Genomic DNA, 25,557 nt, shown 5'->3' with positions numbered 1-25,557 from the left:
TGAATTCAGCAAGTTGCAGGATATGATATCAATGTACAGAAATCAGTTGCACTTCTATACACCAACAATGGAAGCAACAGAAATAGAAATCGAGAAATCAATCCCATTTACAATTGCACCAAGAAAATACCTACGAATAAACCTAAACAAAGATGTAAAAGATCTGTGTGCTGAAAACCATAGAAAACTTATGAAAAAAATGAAGAAGACACAAAGAAATAGAAAAACATTCCATGGATTGTGAGAACAAATATTGTTAAAATGTTGACACTGCCCAAAGCAATTTACACATTCAATGCAATACCAATCAAAGTTGTACTGATATTCTTCTCAGAACTAGAGTAAACAATCTTACAACTTGCAGGGAACCACAAAAGACCCTGAATAACCAAAATAATGTTGAAAAAATGAACCAAAGCAGGAGGCATCACAATCCCAGATGTTAGTGTCTACTAAAAAGCTGTAATCATCAAAAAAGTATGGTATTGGCACAAAAACAGACACATAGACCAATGGAATAGAATAGAGAACCTAGAAATGGACCCACAAATGTATGGCCAACTAATCTTTGATGAAGCTGGAAAAAGTATCCAATGGAAAAAAGACTGTCTTTAGTAAATGGTGCTGCGAGAACTGGATAGTAGCATACATAAGAATGAAACTGAAACACTTTAAAACACCATACACAAAAATAAACTCAAAATGGATGAAAGACCTAAATATGAGACAGGAAACCATCAAAACCCTAGAGGAGAAAACAGGCAACAACTTCTGTGACTTCAGCCACTGCAACTTCTCATTCCACACATATCTAAAGGTAAGGGAAATAAAAGGAAAAATGAACTATTATGACCTCATCAAGATAAAAAAGCTTCTGCACTGCAAAGAAAATAATCAACAAAACTAAAAGTCAACAAACAGAACGGGAGAAGATATTTGCAAATGACACATCAGATAAAGGGTTAGTATCTAAAATCTATAAAAAATTTACCCAACTCAACACCTAAAAAAAAAAAATAATCCAGTGAAGAAATGGGCAGAAGACATGTGTGTCTATGTGTAGACATTTTCTCAAAGAAGGCATCCAGATGACCAACAGATACATAAAAAGATGCTCAACATCACTCAACATCAGAGAAATACAAATCAAATCCACATTGAGATATCACCTCACATGGGTCAGCATGGCTAAAATTAACAACTCAAGAAACAACATATGTTGACGAGGATGTGGAGAAAGGGGAACCCTCTTGCACTGTTGGTGGGAATGTAAACTGGTGCAATAACCCTGGAAACAGTGTGGAGGTTCCTTAAAAAATTAAAAATAGAATTACCTTATGACCCAGCTATAGCACTAGTAGGAATTTATCCAAAGGATAAAGGAGTGCTGATTCATAGGGGTACGTGTACCCCAATGTTTATACAGTGCTTTCAACAATAGCCAAATTACAGAAAGAGTCCAAATGTCCATAAACTCATGACTGGATAAAGAAGATTTGGTTTAGACAAACAAAGCAGTGTTGAAGCCAAAGGACTTTGAACTCCAAGAGTAGGGGTGGAAAAGAGACAGTCGTGCTTCCAGGGACCTACCAGGACAACTTGACGGGCCATAGATGTATGATTGCAAACTGGGAGAGATAAAACGAATGGAGGGGAGGGATTCCCTTCTGCGGAGAGACAAAGGGAAGAGAAAGAGGGGCTGGGGATGCATAGGACTGTATCTGGACAAGAGAAAAAACACAGACTGGGGTGGGGAAAGAGCCAGTCTCTGAGAGGCTTTCTCCAGACGGGGGCCAGCTGCCTGGATTGCACACCTAGGGAGGAAGGGAGCCAACCCCAGGCTTGGTGGCTAGATTAGGAGCACAGTCCACAGTAGGAGAAAGCAATCCCCTCCCTGGAGTGCTGTGGGGCAGGACAAAGCCTGCCTGTGTCTGCCAGCCAGAGACCAAATATCAGGTGGTGTGGAGTGGCACTTCCCCAGTATGAGGGCACATGGAAGAGGGAGTTTGAATCCCAGGCAAATTCCAGGGAATGAGAGTTGGTGGAGCAGGACAAACCACCTCATTTGTGCCCACAACACAGGACAGCTCGAACAGAGTGGTTTGGGAAAACTTATCCGTGGAGGAGAGACTTGGGTGTCGCCATTTTTCTCTCCATTGCCAACAAGGGGGGACTTCAGCAAATGGACAGTGGAGGACCACAGTGGGACCCATCTACACCAAACCACACCCCTCCACGCCTGGTAACTGTGTATCTACTGGAGCTGTATTGACACTGATGAACCAGAAGGTCCCGCCTCCAGACCAGAGCTGTTCCACTGCCTGATTTAATTCTCAGACAGGTCTTATTGTATAGATACCTTCTTCCTTCCTTTTCTTCTTCTTATCTCTTCCCTCCTGTAGTCTGGTTACTCTGCTTGTTGGTTTGTTTATGCAGACATACTTAATCCATTCTCTTGATACATGTTTCACACATCCTTCTTTATTCTCCTTTCTCTCTCTCTCTGGATTAAGCCATATAGTTTCTCTGGCCAATTTTTATTCTTTCTTTTTCCCTTCCCCTGTCATTTCTCTCTTTGTATGGGATAAGACCTCTTCCATCAGTGCCACTTCCACCCTGTTGTTTACTTGTAGCTGGAGTTTCTGTTTTTTTTGTTTGTTTGTTTTGAGGTTTTGTTTGTTCATTTGTGTTTTTTTGAGTTTGAATGGTTTTGCTTTCTGTTTGTTTTTTGTTTATTTATTTTCCTTTCCAGGGCTACTTCAACAAACAAATCAAAGCACACCTGGTAGAGGGTTCAAAACATAACTACAAGTAGGGAGATAAAGTATCCAAACTCACAACAACAGAGAGCAAGTAACACTATCCAAAAAACACCTCCTGAAGGGCCAGACCCTGGATGTGTTTGACCTCTCTTTAATATATTAGTGCTCGCAGGTTCAGGACACATAACAAGCTTTTAAAACACATAAGGGACAAAAAGCTAGTGAAAATGATGAAACGGAAGAATTCCCCTCAAAAGAAATTCCAGGAAGAAATGACAGCTAAAGAATTGCTCAAAACAGATATAAACAATATAACATAAGAAGAATTTAGTATAATAGTCATAATATGAATTGCAGGACTTTAAAAAGCATAGAAAACAGCAGACAATCTGTTGCTACAGAGATTAAGGAACTAAAAAATAGTCATGATGAATTGAAAAATGCTGTAAATGAGGTGCAAAATAAACTAGAGGTGGTGACAGCCAGAATTGAGAGGCAAAGGGGAGAATAGGTGAAATAGAAGATAAAATTAGGGAAAAAGATGAAGCTGAGAAAAAGAGACATAAAAAAACTCTGGATCACGAGGAGAGAATTAGAGAACTAAATGACTCAATGAAATGGAACAATATTGGTATAACAGGAGTTCCAGATGAAGAAGAAAGAGAGAAACGGGCCAAAGGTGTGCTTGAACAAATCATAGCTGAGACTTCTCCAATCTGGGGAAGTAAACAGACATTGAAATCCAGGAGGCACAGAGAACTCCCTTCAGACATAACTTGAATCAATCTTCTGCATGATATATCATAGTGGAAGTGGGAAAACACAAAGATAAAGAGAGAATTCTGAAAGTAGCCAGGGGTAAACAGCCTTAACCTACCAGGGTAGACACATGAGGGTAGTAGCAGACCTATCTACTGAAAGTTGGTAGGCCAGAAAGGAGTGGCAGGAAATTTTGAATGTGATGAATAGGAAAAATATGCAGCCAAATAATCCTTTATCCAGAAAGCCTGTCATTCAGAATAGAAAGAGAGATAAAGATTTTCCCAAACAAACAAACAAACAAACACTGAAGGAATTCATCACCACTAAACCAGCCCTACAAAAAATCCTAAGGGGGACTTTGTGAGTATTGCAAAGACAACAAAGGACCAGAGACACCACTACAAACATGAAACCTACAGATAACACAATGATTCTAAACCCATATCTTTCAATAATAACACTGAATGTAAATGGACTAAATGCTCCAATCAAAAGACATAGGATATCAGAATGGATAAAAAAAAGAAAAGAAAAAGAAAAAGAAAACAAGACTTATCTATTTGCTGTCTACAAGAGACCCATTTCATTTATTTTTGATTTTTTATTTATTTTTTAAATATTTTTTAATATGAAATTTATTGTCAAATTGGTTTCCATACAACACCCAGTGCTCATCCCAACAGGTGCCCTCCTCAATACCCATCACCCACCCTCACCCTCCCTCCCACCCCCATCAACCCTCAGTTTGATCTCAGTTTTTAAGAGTCTTACAAGAGACCCATTTTAGACCTGAGGACATCTTCAGATTTAAAGTGAGCAGATGGACAACCATCTATCATGCTACTGAAATTCAAAAGAAATCTGGAGTAGCCATACTTATATCAGACAAACTAGATATTAAATTAAAAGCTGTACCAAGAGATGAAGAAGGGCATTATATAATAGCTATGGGGTATATCCATCAAGAAGAGCTAAGAATTATAAATGTTTATGCACTGAATTCAGGGGCACCTAAATATATAAAACAATTAATCACGCACCTAAGCTATCTTACTGAAAATAATGTGGTAATTGCAGGGGACTTTAATACTCCGCTTATAGCAATGGACAGATCATATAGACAGAAAATCAATAAAGAAACAATGGCCCTGAGTGATACACTGGACCAGATGGGCTTGACAGATGTATTCAGAACTTTTCATCCTAAAGCAGCAGAATACACATTCTTCTCGAGTGTTCATGGAACATTCTCCAAGATAGATTACATACTGCTTCATAAAACAGCCCTCAATAAATACAGAAGAATTGAGATCATAACATGAACACTTTCAGATCACAATGCTATGAAACTTGAAATCAACCACAGGAAAAGTTTGGAAAACCTCCAAATTCATGGAAGTTAAAGAACATCCTACTAAAGAAAGAATGGGTCAACCCAGGCAATTAAAGAAGAAATTAAAAAATATATGGAAACAAACGAAAATGAAAACATAATAATCCAAACCCTTTGGAAGGCAGCAAATGTAGTCCTAAGAGGAAAATAAATTGCAATCCAGGCCATTTCAAGAAACAAGAAAAAAATCCCAAATAAAAAATCTAAGAGCATATCTAAAGGAGCTAGAAGCAGAACAACAAAGAAACCCCAAACCTAGCAGAAGAAGAGAAATAATAAAGATCAGAGCATAAATAAAGAATACAGAATAAAAAAAAAAAACAGTAGAACAGATCAATGAAACTAAGAGCTTTTTTTTTTTTGAAAAACAAACAAACAAACAAACAAACAAAATTGATAAACTCCTAGCCGGACTTCTCAAAAAGAAAAGAGAGAAGACCCAAATAGATAAAATCACAAATGAAAATGGATATTTCACAACTAATCCCTTGGAAATACAAGCAATTATCAGGGAATACTATGAAAAATTATATGCAAACAAACAGGACAACCTGGAAGAAATGGACAAATTCCTAGACACCACACACTACCAAAACTCAAATGGGAAGAAATAGAAAATTTTAACAGACCCAAAATTAGTGAAGAAATTGGAATCAATTATCAAAAATCTTCCAACAAATAAGAGTCCTGGGCCACATGGCTTCCCAGGGGAATTCTACCATACATTTAAATCAGAGTTAATACCTCTCCTTCTCAAGCTATTCCAAAAAGTAGAAATGGAAGGGGAACTTCCAGCCTCATTCTATGAAGCCAGCATTACCTTGATTCTTAAACCAGATAGAGACCCCACAAAAAAGGAGAACTACAGGTCAATAATCCCTGATGAGCATAAATGCAAAAATTCTCAACAATATACTAGCAAATCGAATTCAGCAGCATATATAAGGAATTATTCACCATGGCCAAGTGGGATTCATTCCTAAGCTACAGGACTGGTTCAATAGTCGCAAATCAATCTATGTGATATGTAGCATTAATAGAAGAAAGGATAAGAACCATATGATTCTGTCAATAGATTCAGAAAAAGAATTTGACAAAATACAACATCCTGTCTTACTAAAAAACCTCAAGAAAGTCTGGATTTAAGGAACATACTTAAACATCATGAAAGCCCACAGCTAATATCATCCTCAGTGAGGAAAAACAGAGCTTTCCCCCTGAGATCAGGAACACGACAGGGATGTCCACTCTCACCACTGTTGTTTAACATGGTGTTGGAAGTCCTAGCATCAGCAAACAACAAACTGAAATAAAAGGCATCAAACTTGGCAAAGAAGTCAAATTTTCACTTTTCGCAGACGACATGATACTCTACATGGAAAATCCTAAAGACTCCACCAAAAGACTCCTAGAACTGATACATGAATTCAGTAAAGTTTTAGGGTACAATATCAATGTACATAAATTGGTTGCATTTTTATACACCATTAATGAAGCAACAAGTAGAGAAATAAACTGATCCCATTTACAATTGCACCAGGAACCATAAAATACCTAGGAATAAACCTAACCAAAGATGTAAAAGACCTGTATGCTGAAAACTAGAGAAAGCTCATGAAGGAAATTGAAGAAGACACAAATAAATGGAAAAAACATTCCATGCTCATGGATTGGAAGAATAAATATTGTTAAAATGTCAATACTACCCAAAGCTATCTACACATTCAATGCAATACCAATAAAAACTGCATCAGTATTCTTCTCAGAGCTAGAGCAAACAATTCTACAATTTGTATGGAACCACAAAAGACCCTGAATAGCCAAAATAATATTGAAGAAGAAAACCAAAGCGGGAGGCATCACAATCCCAGACTTTAGCCTCTACTACACAGCTCTAATCATCAAGACAGTATGGTATTGGCACAAAAACAGACACACGGACCAATGGAATAGAATGGAGACCCCAGAATTGGACCCACAAAAGTATGGCCAACTAATCTCTTGACAAAGAAGGAAAGAACATCCAATGGAAAAAAGACAGTCTCTTTAGCAAATGGTTCTGGGAGAACTGGACAGTAACATGCAGAAGAATGAAACTAGACCACCTTCTGACACCATACATCAAAATAAACACAAAATGGATGAAAGATCTAAATGTGAGACAAGAAACTATCAAAACCCTAGAGGAGAAAGGGTTGACCTCAGCTGTTGACCTCAGCTGCAGCAATTTCTTACTCAACACATCTCCAAAGGCAAGAGAATTATAAGCAAAAATGAACTATTGGGACCTCATCAAGACAAAAATCTTCTGCACTGCAAGGGAAATAATCAACAAAACTAAAAGGCAACCAATGGAATTGGAAAAGACATTTGCAAATGACATCTCAGATAAAGGGCTAGTATCCAGAATCTATAGAGAATTTACCAATCTCAACACCTGAAAAACAAATAATCCAGTGAAGAAATGGGCAAAAGACATGAATAGACACTTTTCCAAAGAAGACATCCAGATGGCCAACAGACACATGAAAAGATGCTCAATGTCACTCATCATCAGGGAAATACATATCAATGCCATATTGAGATACCACCTCACACTGGTCAGAGTGGCTGAAATGAACAAATCAGGAAACTACAGATACTGGAAAGGATGCAAAGAAATGGGAACCCTCTTGCACTTTTGGTGGGAATGGAAACAGGTGCAGCCATTCTGGAAAGTGTGGAGGTTCCTCAAAAAATTAAACATAGAGCTACCCTATGACCCAGCAATAGCAACACTCAGAATGTACCCAAGATATACAGGAGTGCTGATGCATAGGGACATGTGTACCCCAGTGTTTATAGCAGCACTTTCAACAATAGCCAAATTACAGAAAGAGCCTAAATGTCCATCGACTGATGAATGGATAAAGAAAATGTGGTTTATATATACAATGGAATACTACTTGACAATTAGAAATAATGAAATCCTGCCATTTGCAGCAACGTGGATGGAACTGGAAAGTACTATGCTGAGTGAAATAAGTCAATCAGAGAAGGACAGATATCATGTGTTCATGCATACGTGGATCTTGAGAAACTGAAAAGAAAACCATGGGGGAGGGGAAGAGGAAAAATAGATACAGAGAGGGAGAGAGGCAAACTACAAGGGACAATTGAATACAGAGAACAAACTAAGGGTGGGGGTGGGTGTGGGGGAGAGTGAAAATAGGTGATGGGCATTGAAGAGGGCACTTGTTGGGACGAGCACTGGGTGTTGTACATAAGCCAATTTGGCAATAAATTATATTTAGACAAAAAAGATGTGGTTTATGTATACAATGGAATACCGTTTGGCAACAAGTAAGAATGAAATCTTGCCATTTGCAACAACATTGATGGAACTGGAGGGTATTATGCTAAGTGAAATAAGTCAGTCAAAAACAGATATCATATGTTTTCCCTCATATGTGGAATTTGAAAAACTTAACAGAAGACCATGGGGGGAAGAGAAGAGGGAAAAATAGTTTAAAACAGAGAGGGAGTCAAACCATAAGAGACTTTTAAATACAGAGAACAAACTGAGGGTTGTTGGGGAGTGTAGGGAGAGGGGAAAAGGGGTGATGGGCATTGAGGAGGGCACTTGCTGGGATGAGTGCTGGGTGTTTATGTAAGCGATCCATCATGGGAATCTACTCCCAAAGCCAAGAGCACACTGTATGCACTGTATGTTAGCTAACTTGACAATAAATTATATTTAAAAATAAATAAATGAATGAATATGTGTTTATAACACATTTATTCTTCTATATAATTTGAAAGACAACTGCACAAAACAATAATTAAAGTTGGTGTTGAGCATACTATACATATGTAACTTTATGGCAGTCGCAGTTAAAAAATAGGGGAGAAGGAATGGAGCTATAGAGCAACTATAAAGGAAGTTTTTGTTTACTATTGAAATTATTGGTACTAATCTATACTAGATGTTGGTAAATTAAAATATTAATTTTAATTCCCCAGAATAATCATTCTGATTATAACTCAAAAAATATAGTTAAATAAACAACAAAGGAATTAAAATGGTACACTAAACACCTACTTAATCAAAAAGGCAGTAATAAGAGAATAGAGGAACAAAAATCACATAAGACCTATAGAACACAAATAGCAAAATTACAAATATCAAATCCTGTTTTGTCAGGAATTACACAAGTATAAATAGATTAAACACTTCAATTAAAAAAACAGAAATTGATAGAATAAATTAAAAAAAAACAGGATCCAACTATATGCTGTCAACAAGAGTTTATTTCAAAACTCAAGGAAATTGTTTGAAAGTAAGCCCATGTAAAAATATATACCAGGCAAATAGTACCTAAAAACAAAAAAATTGGAGAAGCCAATAATGGAAAAAAAAATAGATGAAATTGTGACTGAAGACATGCAAGGTCATTTTATAATGATAAAAGACAATATATTGCATCATTCTATTTATCCATCTATGAATAGTCCAGATAGTAGTCTGGGCATGATATGTCTAAAATAACCAGATCCATAGAGATAGATTAGTGTTTGTCAGGCAATTGGAGAGGGCCAAAGGAGGAGAGACTGCTTAACAGGTATGAAGTTTCTTTTCAGAAGTATAAACTAAAAATTGAACAGTGTTCTGGAATGATGCAGTGGTGATGAGTGCAAAACCTCCTGAACTTACAAAAACAGATTATTTCTTTTAACATGGTTAATTTTATGGTATGTGAATTATATCTCAAGTTTATAAAAGTCAGAGATTAGCAGAGTGGGTTAAAAATATACATGCAATCCAACTCTGCTGTTTACAAGGAACTCACTTCAAATTAAACTGCATAGACAATAAAAAAGTTAAAAAGTTGGGAATAGATATACTTGAAAATCAGTAAAAGTATCAGTAGAAATAATAATATCTTATTTGGGGGGCTCCTGGGTGGCTGAGTCGGTTGAGCATCAACTTTGGGTAAGGAGATGATTTCATGGTTTGTGAGTTCAAGCCCCACATAGGGCTCTGTGCTGACAGCTCAGAGCCTGGAGCCTGCTTCAGATTCTGTGTCTCCCTATCTCTCTGCCTCTCTACACTCCTCCTCCTCCTTCTGTTCCTCCTCCTCCTCTTCCTCCTCCTCCTCTTCTTCCTCTTCTTCCTTCTCCTCCTCTTCCTCTTCCTCCTTCTCTTCCTCCTCCTCCTCCTCCTCCTCCTCCTTCTTCTTCTTCTTCTTCTTCTTCTTCTTCTTCTTCTTCTTCTTCTTCTTCTACTTCTTCTTCTTTTCTCTCTCTCTCTCTCTCAAAAATGAATACACATTAAAACTTTAAAAAAATAATATCTGATTTGGGGGCATTGGGTGGCTCAGACAGTTAAGCATCTGACTCTTGACTTTGGTTTAAGTAATGATCTCACTGTTCCTGAGATCGAGCCCTGTGTTGGGCTCTGTATTGAGAGTGCAGAGCCTACTTCAGATTCTCTCTCTTCGTCTCTCTCTCTCTGCCCCTCCCTATCTCATGTTCTTTCTCTCTCTCTCCCATAATAAATTAATAAACTTAAAAAGTAATATCTGATATCAGAGCAAAAGGAATTGCTAGAGTCAAAAAGAACGATGTTACATAATAATAAAGAGATCAATCCACCAGGAAGACTAGTGATCCTAAATGTGTATGCACCAAACAACAGAACCTCAAAATGAAAGAAGCAAGAGCTGATATAGCTTTAAAAAAAAAAAAAAGAAAGAATTCCATAATTGTAATTGGAGTCATTAGCAACTCAGTGTCAGAAACTCAGAACTACTTGACATAAAATCAGCAAGGATATTAAGTATTGAAATAACACAATCAATCAACAAGATCTAATTGACATGTATAAAACATTCCACCAAATAAAGAGAGTAATATCTTTTTTTTTATAAGTTAGCATAGAATATCTATCAAGATGAAGTATATCTTGGGCCATAAAAAACACCTGAAAAAAGTAAATTAATTGAAGTTATGTATAATATAATCCCCTCTATATCAATACAAATGTTCTTTGACCATGATGGGATCAAAATGAAAAAATATATATCACAAGAATATAGAATATAATTAAATACATGGAAATAATTTTCATAGAATTCATGGAATAAAGAAGTCTCAAATGAAATTAAAAATTACATATAACTTACTGGAAATGAAAGTGCAACATATCAAAATATATGGGATTCAGCTAAAGAATTGCTGAAAGGGAGACTTATAGTACTAAATGCTTACATTAGAAAAGGGCAGGAGTGCCTGGGTGGCTCAGTCAGTGAAGCATTCAACTCTTGATTTCAGCTTAGGTCGTGATCTCATGGTTTGTGAGACTGAGCCGCATGTGGGGCTCTGTGCTGACAGTGTGGAGCCTGCTTGGGATTCTGTCTCTTTCTGCCCCTCCCCCACTCACAACCCCCCCCCCCCCGTCAAAAATAAATAAACACTTAAAAAAAGGGCAAGTTCTCACGTCTTTAATTTCTTCCTCAAGAAATTAGAAAAAGGAAGACAAAATGCATCCAAAGCAAGTATAAGAAAAAATTGTAAAGAAACTAATAAAATTAAAGTAAGAAAAAAATAGGTAAAATAAAATAAAAAGTTAGTCCTTCAAAAAATCGGCAGACCTCTAGCAATATTGGAAAAAAATAAAAAGAGAAAAGACACAACATCAACATCAAAAATGAAATAGAGGTGTTACCATAGATCCTAAGGCCATAAAGAGGATAATAAATGAATACTAAAGAAATATGATTCATAGTTTTATGCTCATAAATTCAACAACTTCAAGAAAATAGACTAATTCCTAAAAGGTCAAAAGTACCAAAAGTCAACCAAGAAGAAATAGAAAATCTGAATAATTATACAGAAATTGGTTCCATAATTTAAAAGCTCATGAGTAAAAAAAATCTCCAAGCTCAGGCATTTTCATTACTGAATCCTACCAACATATCAAGAAGAATTCACAAATTTTCCACAACCTCTTTCAGAAAATACAAGGGATGGGGCTACATTCTAACACCTTTTATGTTACCTATATTACCCTAATACCAAAAGCAGGAGAGGAAAAATCAAAAACAGAAACTAAATACCAGTAATTCTCATGAAATTAGACATAAAAATGTTTAACAAAATATTAGCCAACTGAATTCAACAATAAGTAAAATAAATTAATCACCATGACCACATAGACTTAGTTTCAGGTGTGTAAGACTGGTTTAACAATTGGAAATCAATTATTATGATTCACTATATCATCAAACTAAAGAAGAAAATTCATATGATTATATTAATTGATACAAAAAAAGCATTTGACAAAATCCAACACTCATTTATGATAAAAATATTAAATGTTAGGAGTATGGAGAAATTACCTCAAGTTGATAAAAAAAATCATCTAAAAACTCATTCAACTAACATCATACTTAATGCTGAAATATATAATGCTTTTTCCTAAGACTGAGAACAAAGCAAGCATGTTTGCCCTTATCACTATTATTCAATATAGTGCTAGAGTTTCTAGCCAAAGCAATAAGGCAATAAAAATTAAAGTCATATAGATTGGGAAGAAATAAATAGAGCTACCTATTGCCAGATGACATAATTGTCTACATAGAACATCCTAAGAAATCTATTTAAAAAAAAAACAAAAACTCCTAGAATTGATAAGTGAGTTCCACTGTGTGCAGGATAGCAAGTCAACACTCACAAATCAATTCCATTTATATATATGAAAAATTAATATGTAGAAACCAACATTAAAAACACAATATAGGGGTGCCTGAATGGCTCAGTTGGTTGAGTGTCTGACTCTTGATTTCAGCTCAGGTCATGATCCCAGGGTCATGGGATCAAGCCCTGTGTCAGGCTCTGTGCTGAGCATGGAGCCTGCTTGGTATTCTTTCTCTCTCTCTCTGTCTCTCTGTCTCTCTGTCTCTCTCTCTCTCTCTCTCTCTCCCTCTGCCTCTCTACCTCACTTGCATTCTCTCTCTCTTAAAACAAACAAACAAGCAAAAAAACAAAACACAATACATTTTACAATTGCTCCAAAAAAGAAAATACTTAAACATGTATTAAGTAACAAAACATGCACAGGATTACTGCTTATCAAAGAAATAAAATAAGACCTAGATAAATGAACAGATATACTATGATGGTGTATTAAAAGACTCAAATATAGCAAAGATATCAATTCAAGCCAAATTGATCTACAGATTTAATGAAATCATTATGAAAATTTATATGAGATTTATTTAAGACATAAACAAACTTACTTTAAAGTTTACCTGGAAAGAAACATACTGTAGAACAAGATTAACATCTTGACAAAAGAGAATAAAGTGGAAGGAATCACTCTATCCACAGTTCAGGTTTACTATGTAGCTACAGTAATCAAGACAGCATGGTAACAGTTAAGGAATAACTGCATAAATTAATGGAAAAGAATAGAGAACCCAATAGAGAAGCCACAAATAAACCCACAGAAATTTGCTCAACTTATCTTTGTTTTTACTGCAAAAATAATTCAATGTAGGGAATACAGCAAATGCTGTTTGAGCAACTGGGCATCTATAGACACAAAAAAAGTTAACCTCAACCTAAACCTCACACTTTTTAAGAAAATTAACTCAAAATGGATCATGTACTTAAATGTAAGATGTATCATTATAAAACGTTTAGAAATAGAAGTGAATCTTTAGGATGTGTGGATAGACAAAGTGTTCTCAAACGTGGTACCAAGAGCTGTGTAAAGTCATTGTGAAGAACATAGAAAAAGTTACATACGTGGGAGAAATATTTACAAACTGTATATCCAACATAGAAGTTGTATCTAGTCTATATAAAGAACTCTCACACATCAAAAGTAAAAACCACACAATTCAATTAGACAATAGACAAAAGACATATAAACATGCATATTACCAAAGAGATAAATAGGTAACATGCATATGAAAGATGTTCAACATGACTAGCCATTAGAGAAATGCAAATTGAAGGCACTATGGTACATTATTACACACCTATCAAAGTGACTAAAAAAATTGTGAGATCAAATGCTGGTGAGAAAGGAGAAAAAGTGGATCACTCAGACATTGCTGGTGGGAATGTAAAATGGAATAGTCATTCTGGAAAACAATTTGGCAGTTTTTTATAAAATCAAACATATGATTATTACATGACCCAACAATTGCACTCTGGGGCATTATCCCAGAGAAGTGATCATTTATACTCACAAAAATCTTGTACAAGAATATTTATAGCAGTTTTATTTATAAACATGTAAACATATTTATAAACATATAAACATTTTATTTATAAACATTTATAATAGCTAAAAGCAGGAATCAGCCTGGATATCTTTCAATGGGTGAATGATTAAACACTATTTGCTACATTCATACCATGAAATACTATCCAGTAATCAAAAAAGAATGAACTATTGATACACACAACAATTTAGGTGAATTCCAGGGAATTATGTTGAGTGAAAAAAAAAAACCACTCCCGAAAGGTTACATACTGTATAATTCCATTTACACAAAATTTTGAAATATCAAAATTTTAGAATAGTGTACACATTAGTGGTTATGTGGAGTTAGGGATGAGGTGAGGTGTGATTGTTGGTTGGGGAAAGGTGTGTTTATAAAATGGCAATAGGAAGGATCTTTTGGTGGTGGTGGATGGGACTGAAGTATCTTAACTGTGCTGATGGATACATAAATTTGCACTGATGATAAATTTGCAAAGCACTAAATGCACACAAACACAAAGACATGCAAATAAATAAAAGTTACACTGGGAAAATATGAATAAAATCAGTGGTGAATTGTATCAATGTAAATTCAATTAATGTAATGTAATTTTCTTGTGTTTGTTTCAAGTTTTTATTTAAATTCCAGTTAGTTAACATATAGTGTAATATTACTTTCTGGATAGAATTTGGTCTTTCAGACGACACCAAGTGCTCATCACAAGTACCCTCCTTAATACCTGTCACCCATTTAACCCATTTCCCCCACACCTCCCCTCCAGCAACCTTCAGTTGGTTCTGTATAGTTAGGAGTCTGTTTTTTGGTTTGCCCCTCTTTCTCTCTTTTTCCCGTCCACTATGTTCACCTGCTTTATTTATTAAATTCCATATATGAGTGAAATTATATGGTATTTGTCTTTCTCTGACTGACTTATTTCACTTAGCATACTACATTTTAGCTCCATGTCATTGCAAATGGTAAGATTTCATTCTTTTTTGATGGCTGAGTAATATTCTGTTGTATATATATATATACCAAATCTTCTTTATCCATTTATCTGTCAACAAATGTTTGGACTCTTCTTATTATCTGGCTATTGTTGATAATGGTGCTATAAACACTGGGGCACATGTGTCCCTTTCAATCAGTATTTGTGTATCCTTTTGGTAAATAGCTAGTAGTGCAATTGCTGGATCATATGATAGTTCTATTTTTAACTTTTTTGAGGAGTCTCATACTTTTTTCCAGAGTGACTGCTCCAGTTTGTATTCCTACCGACAGTGTAAGAGGGTTCCCTTTTCTTCTCATCCTCACCAACATGTGTTATTTCCTATTTTGCTAATTTTAGTCATTCTAACAGGTGTGAAGTGATATCTCATTGTAGTTTTGATTTGTATTTCCTTAATAATGAGTGATGTTAAGCATCTTTTCATGAGTCTGTTATCCATCTGTATATCTTCTTTGAAAAAAAAACTGTTCATGTCTTCTGCTCATTTCTTAATTGAATTATTTTTTTTTGAGTGTTGAGTTTGAGAAGTTCTTTATAGATTTTGGTTACTAACACTTTATCAGATATGTCATTTACAAATATATTCTCCCCATTCTGAAGGTTGCCTTTTAGTTTTATTGATTGTTTCCTTCACCAAAACTGACCACTTTCTCACACCATACACAAAAATAAGTTCAAAATGGATGGAAGGCCTAAATGTGAGGCAGGAAACTATTGAAATCTTAGAGGATAACACAAGCCGCAACCTCTGACATCAGCTGTAGCAACCTCATAGTAGATACATCTCTGGAGGCAAAAAGCAAAAATGAACTACTGGACTTCATCAAAATAAAAATCTGTAATGTAATTTTCAATTAAACAGCCAAAATAATATATACTTTTAAGTGACATACTTAAGAGAAGTCTTGTGAATTTATCTTTGCAGAGGAAGGGAACAGGAGTGAATTATTTCCACCTCTCTTGGGAAGATCAATAATTAACCAAGAGATCTTTTTAAGTCAGTATGCAACATTTATATCATGTATCCCAGGGGTGCTGGGGTGATAAATGATAGAGTTAGCTTTTACACTATTTACTTAGGACTTTTACAAGCATAATCTTAATTGAACTATATAATAGTACTGTGAGTTAAGCTGTTTAAACACCATGTTAAGAAAAACCAAGAGTGAATATGGCAAAATGCCCTCCTCATTGCCCCACAGATGGTAAGCAATAGGCAGGGAGTAAAATACAGTTCTTTATTCTTACATACCTACTACTGTCTTTGTCCTGTTCTTAACCAGAGGTTAAGAACCTATTACCTGGACTTGAAGCATTAGTGTTGGTCTTCTTTCTTCTATAGAAAAAAAATAAAAACATTTACAGTATTGGTGAAAGTGCAGAAATTTGCTTTTTCATCACCTCAACGTTTAACCTTGCCATCAGCTTTTGTTGTTGATGCTGGGAAAATCAAGGATGGAGACCCTGAGCCTGAAGTTTTCCTGAGCAGATAGACCCAGTTTAGTCATGTAGGGTAAGCTTAATTGAGATTACTTCACAAAGTGAAGTGCATCTGGAAATGATAAGTAAAACTTAAACTATTTCCCAAGGTTGATAGGAGAGACCCACAGAAAACTGTAATGTTGTAACCAATCCCTGTGAAGAGTTAATAGTCACTGCTTTCTCATTCCATAAGCTGCCTTATAGCAATATATCCCTGAGCCTCATTCCATGTTCTGGTTTGAGTGCTCCTGGTTTATATATTGTCGTGTGTGTGTGTGTGTGTGTGTGTGTGTATGTGTGTGTGTGTGTGTGTGATTGCACAATAAACTTTTACTAATTGGTTTTACTTTGGCTATTTTTAACCTTTGACTTTTCATGGTATCAGAAGTGGACTGGTGTAATGGTGTCAAAGAGGACTGAAGACTGGTGAGTAAACAGGTGTTAGTACTCACAGGACCCACTGAACTTACTGCTTTCTTGTCAACCCTGGAGGTTGAAGGTAGGTCTCTCCTAGATCTGAGCTATGCTGTCTACATTCTCAACTTTCCAACCGTACTGTGCACACTTGCTTTCTATTTCTGTTTTGCATCTGGTTTCAGTTTCTGTTCATTGAAGCTCCTTGGTAAGTCACCCATTCTGTGCAAAATGGAGAAAACTGTGATTCCGAGTGTTTTAGGACAACCATTGGAAAACAACGGTCCCTCATACTTAAAACATTTTAGGGAATCTAAAGGCAACTTGGATTGCACCTCACTCTTGGAAAAGGATGTGGTGCCTCTCTGGAAAAATAAACTTACTTATAATTTGGAATCGCAATGGCCATTCTGGAGAGGCTTTGTTTTAGGTAAGTCCACCCTTAATGGCACCCTTAAAAGAGAGGATCCCAAATCTCCAGGAGACAATCAAATTCATTTTTTGATTGTTATGCAGAAGCTTCTAAAAGACAAAATGACCTCAAAAAGAGTTCTAAAAATATTCATATACCGTACAAATAGAAAATAAAATCTTTAGTAAAAAAATTTGGCAATCTGAGCATATGAGCCAGTACTTTTAATTTATTCCCTCTACCAGAAACACAGTTTGGATCCAATTATTCTTTCAATTTTTGTACCTGAGACATGGCTAAAAGTTTAAAAGTAAAATATATAAAAACTTTGTATCTATCTGCATGTTCTCTCTCTGTTTCTCTGTATCTCCCTCTGTCTCTTTCTGAGAGACATGTTACAGATATATGATATTTTCTACCTCTGGATAATATAGACAAAATTAATTTGTAAAGAACTCTATTTAATTGACTTAAAGAAAATTAAGTATTTATATAAATTAAGTAGAATTTTGGGAACATACAAAATAACCCAAATGTTTTTCAGTTCATGTGATCCAGCATAATCTTTGATAAATAAAAGCTAATTTAAGTTTATTGGTTTAGTAAAAGCAGGCATGCCTTCAAAACTTGTGTACAAGAAAAGTAACTTGATGGTGGTTTTATCATCTAACACAAGCATAATTTTTGATGTCTAATCCAAGCGTATTTTTTTAGAAACAAGTGATTTCAATAAAGGTAAATAAGATCAGAGTTTATACTAAGTTAAATTAAATGATGGATATTTGTTGAATATCTAAATCATTTCCAAATAAGATAAATATTAAATGCTAAACATATCTACTTTGTGCTTTTTAATTTTTACAGAGACAAAACATATTTAAGTCTATTAATAAATATATTTATGCCACTTTGAAAAGATGTATTACAAGGAAGATTATACAGTTGGCCCTTGATCCCTGCACAGCTTAAAATCAATATATCATTTTTGACTCCCCCAAAACTTAACTACTCATAGACTACTGTTGACCAGAAGCCTTACCAATAACATAATCAATTGACACATATTTTGTATGTTTTATGTATTCTATGTTGTAATTTTAAAGTATCTAGAGAAAAAAATATTATTGAGACAACCATAAGGAAAATGCATTTACAGCACTGTGCTGTATTTATCCATATAAGTGGGCTCACAATTCAAACTCATGTTATCAAAGGATCAAATTTACTTCTAAAAGTTTGAAATGCATTTAAGTTTGCTAATCTACAGTATGTTAATATGCGATAGTTCACAATTGCCTATTTCCTGGTTTTCACTGGAAAGCCAAGATTACAAATAATTTTTTAAAAGTTGGAGGAAGGGCTGAAAATACAAAACAAACTGAAGAAAAAATGTCAGAGCACTTAAAGTAATAAGCATAAATTAACTCTACACAAACTGTGCAGTGAGGCTGGAAGAATGCAGGCAAAGCAGAAGGAACCCTTTTGGAAAATGAGAAGAAGTGAAGCTACCATGAAAATTTCCTCTTAATGTGAATGGATTTACTGTAACTTCTTGTTTTTCAAACTGTGGTCACAGGCCATTGGTGAGTTATGATTAACACCTATTTAAATAAAGAAAATATATGTATTACCTATATACCCATGTATATATCTTCAATTTTATCAATATTTTATACACTGATTTATTATAGAGTAATTTTTAATGTTTATTGATTTATTTTGAGAGAGAGAGCAAGCAGGTGAGCAAGGTAGGGGAAGAAACAGAGGGACCAGAGTCTCCCAAGCAGGCTCCACAATGTCAGTGTAGAGCCTGATGTGGGGCTCCAACTCACAAACTGTGAGATTTTGACATGAGCTGAAATCAAGTCAGATGTTTAGCCAACTGAGCTACTCAGGCGCCCCAAGAATTATTTGCTATTTATATGTAAATAAAAGAATAATTTCAGAAAGTGCAAAATAAATTGTATGTATGGCATACGCTGAAAATAAGAAACGTGTCAGTTTATTAAGCCTTTATTTCAGTTTCTTACATGGTTTTATATGTGTAGCATGTACTAAGCCATAATATATACTATTTAATATAGTATAGTATACTATAGAATGATCTAACATATTGTTTTAAGTTTATTTATTTATTTTGAGAGAAACCGAGAAAAAGAAAGAGAGAGCATGAATGGGGGAGAAGCAGAGACAGAGAATCCCAAGCAGGCTCCCCACTCTCAGTGATGAGCCTGACGGGGAGCTCAAATTCACAAACCGAAAGATCATGACCACAGCTGAGATCAAGAGTTGGTCACTTAAGGAGTGACTGGGTGACTCAGCCCGTTAAGCATCCGACTTCTACCCAGGTCATGATCTCTTGGTTAATGAGTTTGAGCCCCTGCATAGAGCACTGTGCTGACAGCTCAGAGCCTGGAGCCTCCTTCAGATGCTGTGTCTCCCTCTCTTTCTGCCCCTCTCCTGTTTTCTCGCTCTCTCTCAAAAAGAAATAAACATTAAAAAAGAAAAAAAAAAGATTTGGTCCCTTAACATACTGAGCCACCCAGGCACCCCAAATGATCTAACACATTTAAAAGGCAGTGCTCTTATACTACAGTAAATTGAGTGACAAAAGGGTCTGTGTGGTCAGCTGAAAGGGACAATAGAAGAACATTCACCATTTCTGTCTTGTATAAACACAAAACAGTGATAACTCCTCAAGGCCAGGCTATAATCACTTTTTAATAGACTCCTACTTTATTGCCTTGTCTTTTCAGATTTGCAACCAGGCAACAATCTTTGTTTAAAAGAACTTCCCCCATTTCTTCTAACTACCTGCAAGACTAGAAATTCTGGTGGCAGCTTCCCAGACATTTATAGCTGTGCCATCAGTTTAGAAGATGTTATCCCATCTTTCAAATCTTTATTCTGCTTACTCAACATAGAGCGAACTTATTCAGCAAAAATGTAGGGATCCTGTTGCCTCTGCCTGTTCTATCATCCCAGCCTAGCAAAACAATGTCAGGATGAACTTATAAACATAAGTGAATCTCATACTGTAATTTCCAAAAGGTACATTTTAAAAAAATTATATTATGTGGAAGGAGCTTATATCCATTTAAATATCTATTTAAGGAGCTTATATCCATTTAATGTCCAAAATTAATAGAAGCAACTATTCTGTCCTCTATAATATGCATCATTTCTTTTCTAGAAAAGGTTTATAAGATTTTGAAATTGAGAAGATAACATTTGAACTAATAAATTTAAGACTGTCAGCAAAAGAGTTTTTTTACAAACTACTAGAAATAATAGAAAAGAACAGAACTGTATATAAAAAGGATCTGTGTTTTCTATAAAAGAAGATATGAGAAATGAAAATGAATTTTTTAAAAAAAATTTAATGTTTATTTTTGAGATAGAGAGAAAGAGAGTATGAGTATGAGTAGGGTAGGGCAGAGAGAGAGGGAGACACAGAATCCGAAGCAGGCTCCAGGCGCCGACCTGTCTCCACAGAGACCAACGCAGGGCTCAAACCCATGAACCTTGAGATCATGACCTGAACCGAAGTCAGACGCTTAACTGACTGAGCCACCCAGGTGCCCCAAAAAATGCATTTTTGATAAGGGAAAAAAATGAAGTGATTGTGTCTTAAAGTAAAATGATTGTTTCAGAATGAGAAAAGAAAAAGAACAAAACTTAAATGGATGTAGAAAGTTGTAGTTGGTTTGTGAAAAAAAAATCTTAAGAAAGGAATTTTATATATGGCCAACCTGACTAAAGTTAGAATGGATGTATTTAAATTAATACAAGGAAAATAATACAAAGAAAATTTTTAATATAAAAATTACGCTGGTGCAGTTAGAATTTTATTTTCTCCCTGTTAAAAGGACAAAGGTTTCTTAGGTTATTGGTCTGCTCTTAATAAGAAATCGTAAATAAAGATTTTTCTTTTTTCAATTTTTTTTAATGTTTGTTTATTTTTGAGAGAGGGAGAGACAGACAAAGAGCAAGGCGGGGGGCGGGGGGAAGAGAGGGCAGGATACACAGAATCCAAAGCAAGTTTCATGTTCAGAGCTGACAGCAGAGAACTGATGCAGGGCTCGAACCCACAAACTGTGAGATCATGACCTGAGCTGAAGTTGGATGCTTAACTGACTGAACCACCCAGGCGCCCCACGGTTTTTCTTTATCTTTAATATTTTTCTGTAATCTGCTTAGTAAACAAAGATTCTGTGTTTTTTCTTTGTCAGGTTTTTGATTACTTAAGGAATTGAGTCTTCTCTCTTAGGAGAACTACTTTTTTTGTTTGTTTGTTTGTTTACAACTATGTACCTATTTGTATGTGTAAAATTTCATGAAAAACATTGTCAAATAAGAAATAATGCTAAACGTTCTTTAGGAAATATTTATATGGAAGTTATTAATATAAATGCTCCAGAAATTATATGAAGTTCCTGGAAACCTGATGTGTCCTCATACAACGTTATCATTCATAACTGCAGCTATTGTCTTAAAACGTTATGTGTCACAGAAATAACTCATTTCCCCTATCAACTGCATTATAATGAATTCTCATCTGATCTTGCTATTGTCACTTTAAGTTTTTTTTTTTTTGTCATTCACAGATGATTATTGTTTTCCTCTGGATGCTTTTGTAAATATATTTCATCTTCAGATAAATTTATGGAAAAGACCCTTGTGAGTACTCTAGAATGAAAGTTTATGATAACTTTAAGATAATAACATTGAGCTGTGTAAGAATTTCTAAAACTTTGATGGAAAACTGACAAATGCATAAAGCTACTAACAAAAGATCAAGATCAACAAGAATTAATTACAGGATACTGATGATTGTCATTTTTATGATTTCATTTAAAGCATTGCTCACTCGTTAATATTTTGTTTTCCAGCTTTAAAAGTGCCTATATAGTCAATCACTATTCTTGCTACATTTACATAAACAATCAGGCCAAGTTTATTAAAACTAAATTTGCAGACAGATTAGTCTTGCTATGCCTTTGATGGAAACAGAAATGATTATGGAGGAAAGATTATATTTCAGTAATACACCTTTATAGATATCAGATTCTGGTACTGGTCATTGTCTTTAAAGATTTTTTTTTTTACCTGTAAACTGGATTGAGTCCTAAATTCTTCTAATTTTCTCCAATATGTGGCTAGAAGTTTATAAGTAACATTTCCAATTTTCTCCCAGTATTTTGGTTTGGAATCACAATGCAACTAAAACTGCTCTTTTCCCAAAGCCAAGCAAGTTAAGCCGGACTTTTGACACACTCCTCAGAAGTGTCACAACAGCACACATATGGATGATCTTTATGATGATTGCCATGTGCCACTCAGAAAGATTGTCAGAGACATTCACAATCCTAACCAGGAAGATCTGTGTGATGCCCACTGCTTGCCCTAGAATCCAACATTAAAAAGCTTCTCAACTGGCTTGCCCTCCAAACTTAGAAAACTCAATTTGCAATTTGCTCAAACTATTAACCTTTGGTTTTCTGTTTCCGTAGAGATGCCTCTCATTAAATAACCTGATTGTTCCCATCATAAAAAGGTCTAATTTCAGTGAAAGCCCACTTGCAACATTGCCTCCTGAAAAGAAGCACCCTGATATTCATTCTGTCCTATGTAATCATGAGTGTATGTCTTTGCTAATACATCATGTTGTGCCTATATGAATAACTTGAAAAGCAATTTGTAAATTGACTTAGAAAGGCAAGACCTGAATCTGGTTATAACCCACTTGATTTATTTGATTGGTTAAATCTTGGCTCCTGGGAATCTCTGTTCTGGGGAATTGTTCAATCCTTGGCTATTATGTATTCTCTTTATAGTCGCCATATTGTGTTCTATAGTCTCAAGTGTATTAAATGTCTGTCAGCAGCTACTCACATGCAAATGTTATCCATCAGGATCAGACAACTAGATGAAACCAATAACCACATGAATGATGAAGATGGTGACTGCATGGCCCTCCAGCCTGATGATTCAACTAATAGAAACAGCAAATACATGAATCTTCAGCTTGATGTCATCAACAGTGGTAACTGAGAAAAACACTGTAATAGTTGGTCATGCTCTCAGCCTGCTAATAGAATGACTGAAAGGGGGGAATTGTTACAATCAAGGACAGATGGAGACCAGCCTTGAAGTTTCACTGAACAGACAGAACCGGTGTAGTCATGCAGGAAAAGCTTAACTGAGATTATTTTGCAAAACTAACTTGACCTGGATCATTTCTTGCTTGTACATCTGGAAATGATGAGTAAAACTTGAACTGTTTCCCAAGGTTGTTATGAGGGAGCCACTCATAACTGGCTCAAAACTGTAATATTGTAATCAATCATTATGAAGAATAAACAGCCATTGCTTTCTCACTATTTAAGCTGTTTTAAAACAGTGTACCCCTGAGCCTCATTCTACGTTCTTGCTTGAGTACTCCCAGTTTGCAAACTGTCTTCTTGGTGTGTGTGCAATACATTTTTACTAAGTACACTTTCGTGATTCATTGGTTATACTTTAGTTATTGTGAATCTTTGACAGTGCTATGAACACTAAGCTCAAGCTATACAGTTGTGTGGACTCCAAGTGATGCCTGCTCCTGACATGGGGCTCATAAGCTGCAGAGAGAACTCCTTGTCCAGGTTTAGAAAATTCCAACAGTCAGAGCTCCATTTGTATGGAGCTAAATATTTCCTCCGTGTTATTTTGACCTGTGGGTCCTAGCCCTAGGCTCTGGAAATGCTACAACAAATGGAATTATCTTTTCTATGACAGACCTTCCAACCTTCTCACACAGTGTCCTGGGAGAAGTGGCTGGTGCTGCAAAGGCAGCTGTGAGCTGGAATGACTCTTGGGGTCATTCATCTTGGTGCACTGGGACCCGGAGGTGACAGCCTGAAGGTGCCTGGACTCTGCTAGCAGGTGTCATATGAGGATATTCAACCTGACAAGGAGGAAACAGTCATGTTTGGGGAAGGGTGGTAGAATTGCAAAAAAAAAAAAAAATCAAGGAATACAGTTTCTTTATATTTGGAAAAATGACTTACATGTGTGTAAAGTATCTACTTTGAAAATATTACAAACTTATATTGATAAAGTACTTTGTTTTGAAGTACCTTTTCTCTATGTTCTCTTGTGTGATCCTGCCAACAGTAATGTGACATGAGCAGGGCAAGCTTCATGTATCTGGTCAGTGGCAGAGATGAAAATGAGACCCTAAACCCAATGCTTTTTTTTCCAGCACTTGATTCATTTCCCTTACTTAAATTGTTCTGTCAAAATTCTGGCTGCCCTTGTAGTGTCCCAGACCTAGAGACTAGCTTAAGGCTGTCTACCTGATGGACAGTTTAACATGTGGTCAATATCATCATTCTAGTTTTTTTTTAATTTTTAAAAATGTTTTGATTTATTTTTGAGACAGAGAGAGACAGAGCATGAGCAGGGGAGGGGCAGAGAGAGAGGGAGACACAGAATCTGAAGCAGGCTCTGGGTTCCCAGCCGTCAGCATAGAGCCTGATGCGGGGCTCAAACTCACGGACTGTGAGATCATGACCTGAGCTGAAGTCAGATGCTTAACCAACTGAGCCACCCAAGTGCCCCCATCATTCTAGTTTTAAGATTTCTGCCTAGAACCCCTTCCTTTCTCACCTCTCTGCCCACTTATCATTTCTATATCATCCCACTTCCTTCCTTCTTTCCCTTTTTAAGCATTTGTTCTCTTCATCCTCATCCTCATTACAGAAGGACATGTCCCAGGTCCCTTTGCCTAGAATCTGTTTTCATTTTCTGTCAGTGCTCTTTATCTTCATTCCTCTTTTTATTCTCCTCTACCCCTTCTTGCAGTTTGCTTCTCACCATGGGAGATGGAGAGCTGTGGACACAGACACTGGTAGGTTTATCCAATACAGCCCAGCAAATAGCCACTTTCCTGCACATCTGGGTGTTTCTGGGTTATTCTTATAGCATTGGAAACATTGAGAATAAGGCTCTCCTTCATCACTCTCCTCTATTTGCTGCAAGTCAAGACTGGCACCACATACACCAGATTTCAAATGACTCAA

At 35.9% G+C, this 25,557-nt stretch overlaps 1 long non-coding RNA gene across 1 annotated transcript; it reads left to right on the top strand.

Moving 5' to 3' along the window:
- The first annotated feature begins 21,561 nt into the window (after window positions 1-21,561).
- On the top strand, window positions 21,562-24,546 carry LOC113602046 (uncharacterized). Its single transcript, XR_008299780.1, has 3 exons — window positions 21,562-21,651; window positions 22,099-22,171; window positions 23,379-24,546. It is a non-coding gene; the product is annotated as an uncharacterized LOC113602046 (long non-coding RNA).
- Window positions 24,547-25,557: the final 1,011 nt, after the last annotated feature.

Source organism: Acinonyx jubatus, chromosome B3 (assembly GCF_027475565.1).
Source record: "Acinonyx jubatus isolate Ajub_Pintada_27869175 chromosome B3, VMU_Ajub_asm_v1.0, whole genome shotgun sequence".
Lineage (NCBI taxonomy): Eukaryota > Metazoa > Chordata > Mammalia > Carnivora > Felidae > Acinonyx > Acinonyx jubatus.
This window is presented reverse-complemented; position numbering and strand designations above follow the sequence as displayed.